The following is a 5,891-nucleotide window of genomic DNA, read 5'->3' as shown; positions in this document are numbered from 1 at the left end:
GGGGGTCCTTCTAAAATCAGTCTTTGTCTTTCAATCCCTGATATCCTTCACATTTCTTGATAGAACCATTACACATACCTGTCCAGATAGTCACAAACTCATTTGATGATCTGAGTCCAATACTGATGTTATTCAATATATTGTTTCCTTAAGCTAAATTCATAAAATTTTGATTTGACTTTTTCCTATCCTTTTTTTTCCCAAAAGATAAACTCAATGAAAAGATTTTAAGTAATCGTATTTTGTCCTTGCTTTTTTGTAGATTAGTACATTTGGGCAATAATTTTTAGAGCTGGATTGCTATTATTGTCACATAATAGGCAATTTGCTTATATTAAATTACTCTGAGAATCTGTTGCATTTCAGTTTCTCCTTTTTTATTTTGCGGTACACGGGCCTCTCACTGCTGTGGCCTCTCCCGTTGCGGAGCACAGGCTCCGGACGCGCAGGCTCAGCGGCCATGGCTCACGGGCCCAGCCGCTCCGCGGCACGTGGGATCTTCCCGGACCGGGGCACGAACCCGTGTCCCGTGCATCGGCAGGCGGATTCTCAACCACTGCGCCACCAGGGAAGCCCAAACATGCATTTTTGACAAGACTGGAAAGACAAAATTTAAATAGTTATGTTTAGGATTTGTTATAGGATTTTGTTTTTATTTTCAAAATGTCTTCAATGATGTTACGTTTTTTAAATAATGTAAAAATTTATCAACACACAAAGGCTAATAAGAGAAACTTCACTGAATTAAGATAATGTCTTAATCATGCCATTTTAGGGAAAAATTCTAGTTCAATTACTGGAATTTTTAAACTTAATTTTGCAAATTCTATATATGACTATTTTACTATTGGGCCAGTTTCCACATGTGGATCTTGATCAAAGAGAGGGAATAAGATGATGATGAGTAAACAATTTTAACTTCCAACATAAATTTAAAGTCTTACTGGAAAATTCCCTGGTGGTGCAGTGGTTAGGACTCCGCACTTTCATTGATGAGGGCGCAGGTTCAATCCCTGGTCCGGGAAGTAAGATCCTGAAAGCCACGTGGCACAGCCAAAAATAAATAAAGTCTTACCGAAGAGATTTCAGAGGATCTAAGATGAAGAACTGACTTTTGTCACATCAAGGTGGTTAGGCCACCACGTCACTCTACAGCTCAAAAGCCTCCTCCCATGATGTTCAGGGTGGAGCCCAGACTCCCATGGCCTGCCATTCAGGGACCTCTCCCATCTAGCACCCCTTCTTTTCAGACTTTACTCCCACTCCTACACTTCAGGTGAGCTCTATTTACTGTACCCCAAGGATAAATGTACTTATCTTCTAGCCTTGGCTTGAAAGCTCTCCCCTCTCATTCCTATTGTCTCAGTTCTTTCAAGACTTTTTCCGTGAAGGCTTTTCTGACAGCTCCAATGCTGAGGAATCAGTCTTTAAAAAATGACAGCCCCATTGCCTGTACCCATCATTAGATACTGCCTTATAACATCTTTTGTACTGTTATTTAATTAGTCTTGGTTCCATATCTTGTCCCCTAGAAAGCAAATCCTTTGAAAGAAGTTATATTCCTAAGTATCCTTGCACATCGTGGCAGCTCAGTGTTTACGGAATATTGCCTGCCCAGAATGGAGTGCTCTGCTTATTTTAGGCACTCAATAAGTACCTACCAAATGAATGACTCACATCTGTGACATTGTAATAGATATGTTTTGTAGTCAGCTCTGTGCCTTTTAGGTAAAATTCATTGCTGCATAAATGTTCCCAGAGGTTACATTAAAACATGACATGAATATTAGTTACTGTGACTAATGCCAAAAAGGGGAATTTGGGAAATCTACAGAGAAAAAAGATATCTTAATTATTTCAATTAATGGAATAGCTCTTGACCTCAGATGTCCTCTAATTATGTGCGGTGATCTGGTAAAGCCATATATGGTGACAGCCTGTTATGGAGACATATCCGTAAAATTTTCTATCCTGGCAGAGAGCCTCTGCAAGAAGCACTGGTTATTAAATATAAAACAATAGGTCACTGGTTAAGAAACTTAAGGCATTTTCTGTTTGAAGCAATTCTAGGTACCAATCAAAAGTCTTGTGGTATAAGAATATTCATTGACATGTAAAAATGATCACTGTAAGGCAGACACCAAGAACAGATTATAAATGAGCATATACACTATCATTCTGTCTAAATACATGCACACATATACACATAGTCATAGCATAGAAAAAAGATTGGAATAACCTACATTTTAGTGGCATTTATCTCTGGCTGAAAAAAGTTATTTTTGTTTATTTTTTCTTTGTCCTCTTCCATGTTATCTAAATGCTTTGCATTAAGTCTCTTTCTTTTTGTAAATAAGGGAAATGCTAACTTTTTACATTACCATTTGATTATGTCAATTTTCTCTTCCACCTGTCCTCTTTCTTACTTGCTTGTCCCCTCTACCCTCCATACAAAACTCAGCAAGCTTCTGTTGTTAAGTTTATAGACAATCTGCCTAACTAGAAGGGTGGTCCAGATTGGAATGAGCAAACTCCTTGAAGAGCTCCTTTTTTTCTTATTAATTTTTTTTTAATTTTTTAATTTTTAGCTGCGTTGGGTCTTCGTTGCTGTGTGCAGGCTCTCTCTAGCTGCTGCAAGCAGGGTCTACTCTTCATTGTGGTGCACGAGCTTTCCATTGTGGTGGCCTCTCTTGTTGTGGAGCACGGGCTCTAGGTACACAGGCTTCAGTAGTTGTGGCACACGGGCTCAGTAGTTGTGGCTTGTGGGCTTAGTTGCTCCACAGCATGTGGGATCTTCCTGGACCAGGGCTTGAACCTGTGTCCCCTGCATTGGCAGGCAGATTCTTAACCACTGCGCCACCAGGGAAGTCCCAATGTTAAATTAGTGTGTGTGTGTGTGTGTGATGTTAGCTTTGATCACCAGGTCAAAGTCTCACTTCTCCACTGTACAATTAATGTTTAGTGTACAGTTACTTTGTATCCTGCTATTTTCACTTAATACTAGAGAAGATTGGCACAAACTGCTAGTTTTTCCTCAGTATCCTTTCTCCAAAATTTTTTAGCTGGACATATTTCTTGAGGCTGGGTATGGTCTTATGACTAAGTCCTGTCCAGTGGTATGGGAACAGAAGTGAATGTGATTTCTAGTTCTATGTTTTAGATGGATAGAACATGCTTCCCTCTTCTATTTCCCTCTTCCCATTGGCTGGGATTTAGTCATAGCAGAAGCTAGGTTAGTCATCTTGAACCATGCAATGGAAGCAGCATGCGGAGAATAGCAGAGCAACAAGATAGAAAGAGACTGAGATCCTGAGAATTCATGGAGGAGAGCTGCCATACCAGCTGAGACTTTTACAAAGACAAAGAAAGAAACTTCCATCTCATTTGTGATATATTTGGGGTTTCTGTAATAGTTTCTCTACCTCTGTCTTAAGTAACATAGGTATTTCCCCTCATTGCTACATAGTTTTCATAATTATTTTTAATGGCTACACAATATTCCATCAAGTGATATACTAGTAATTAACAAACCACTCGCCTATTACGTACATATTGCTTATGCTTTTTCATTATTGTATATGATGTTGTGATTAAGAGTTTAATGTATATATGGCTTTTTCATTTTTGTGGATTATTTCTTTAAGATAATTCCTTAGATATGTGATTATTAGGTTAAAAATAGAAGAGATCATGGCTCTAGGTAGGTTTTGTTCAAATGTCTTCCCAAAACAAACTCTCAGTGGTTAATTCTGATGTGCAATGCTGAATTACTATGCTTTTAGATAAATAATTAAATGTCATGATAAGTGATTTGAAAAACAAAAATGTGAATTATTAAGGTTAATTATAATTGATACATTAGAGGATATTTATTTTCATATTTTCCAATGTCAATGGTATTGCCATGTTAATGCAATATACAAAAAATGTCCAAAGTGTGGGTATGTACCTGGAAGATATACTGCATCACATCATGACCAAGTTACTGCCTTTTCAATTCTCCATTTGATTTCATAAAGGAAAGTCTCCATTTGGTAAAAATCTAGGTAGAATATAGTCCATAGTTATACCTGTGATTGCCTTTTAATTATGGCAAAGGACTTGTTTTCTATTTATAGTCATAATAAACATTTTTTAAAAATTTAAGTTTAAAAAGGTCAAATTAAAGAAAATATTAAGTATATATCATATGTGGAAGTAAAAATAGAGACAGTTGAAATCGAGAAGGACTGCAATTTGGAAATAATTACATAAGGAAAGATATTGAGACCTAACAATCTCTGCTAACTCCTTGTGATCTCCAGCAGAGTGTATTTGTTTTTAATGAGAATAGTAAGGTTAATTTACATTGCAGAATTGGGCACCTTTGACTTTTCCATGATCTGGAAGTAGTTTTAAAAACATTGCCCATTGGCTGTAGTCTATCTATAATTCCATTACTCTTTAAAGTTAACGGGACTGAAGCAGAGACAGTATAGGATATTTAGCAATTTTCTTGAAAAAGGAGTGCACCATCTCAATCTTTAGTTGACAGAGAGAACTCTATCACCTATTACTTAACCAGCGTAGTAGGCACTTTACATGCATCATCCCGGTGATCCTCACAATAGTACCGTGGGATGAAGAGCATAATCCCCATTTTATTATTATTATTATTACTTTTTGCGGTACGCGGGCCTCTCACCGCCGTGGCCCCTCCCGCTGCGGAGCACAGGCTCCGGACGCGCAGGCTGAACGGCCATGGCTCACGGGCCCAGCTGCTCCGGGGCATGTGGGATCTTCCCGGACCGGGGCACGAACCCATGTCCCCTGCATCGGCAGGCGGGCTCTTAACCACCACACCACCAGGGAAGCCCCAATCCCCATTTTAGAGATAGGTCTTAAAGCAGTGAAGGAGTTTTCTCAATATGAGATAGAAGGAAGATAAAATATAAAGTTCCTAATGTGTAATGTCTGGCACATGCAGCAGATACCAAATAGATAGTAGTCATTATTATTGTCATAGTGTTTGGCAAGTTCAGAATTTAGTCTGAAGTCTGCTCAATTCAATCCCATGTCTTTATAGAACACCACGCTGGGTCCTATAGAATTACAGAAAAAGAAAAAAGATAATTTAAAGATAACTCAAAATTCATGTTAAATCCATGAATCATTAACTCAATAGATCTTTACGCAGTGCTTGCTATGTTCCAGATGCTATGGAATGAGCTTCCAATCATTCCATGTACCCTTAGTCTAGCTCGGGATGCCACAGGTTGCTACAGTGACCTGTTCTTCCCCAGCACATGTAATCTGACTTAATGCCTATCATCTGTGCTGAAGAGTGTGCTCTGGGAGAAACATGTCCTGTGATGACCACTTTACCTCTGGTATGCATCTTAGTGCCCAGTAGAGTTTTATTAACGTTTCCCTCCAAGAAACACTTTCAAACTTTTTAAAAAACCTCTCCGTTATATATATATATGATCCCAGCTATGCTAAAAAAAAAAAAAAAATTAAAGGAAATTTCTCAGATTTCTTTACGGCTGGTGGGATTTCCAGTATTTCTTGTAACACTTTCCATATATATATTTTTTTATAAATTTATTTACTTTATTTTTGGCTGTCGGGTCTTCGTTGTTGTGCGCGGACTTTCTCTAGTTGTGGTGAGTGGGGCTACTCTTCATTACGGTGCGTGGGCTTCTCATTGCGGTGGCTTCTCTTGTGGAGCACGGGCTCTATGTGCACAGGCTTCAGTAGTTGTGGCACACGGGCTCACTAGTTGTGGCTCATGGGCTCTAGAGTGCAGGCTCAGTAGTTGTGGCGCACGGGCTTAGTTGTTCCGTGGCATGTGGGATCTTCCCGGACCAGGGCTTGAACCCGTGTCCCCTGCATTGGCAGGTGGATTCTTT

This window comes from Physeter macrocephalus, chromosome 1, assembly GCF_002837175.3.
Source record: "Physeter macrocephalus isolate SW-GA chromosome 1, ASM283717v5, whole genome shotgun sequence".
NCBI lineage: Eukaryota > Metazoa > Chordata > Mammalia > Artiodactyla > Physeteridae > Physeter > Physeter macrocephalus.
Note: the sequence above shows the minus strand (reverse complement) of the source record.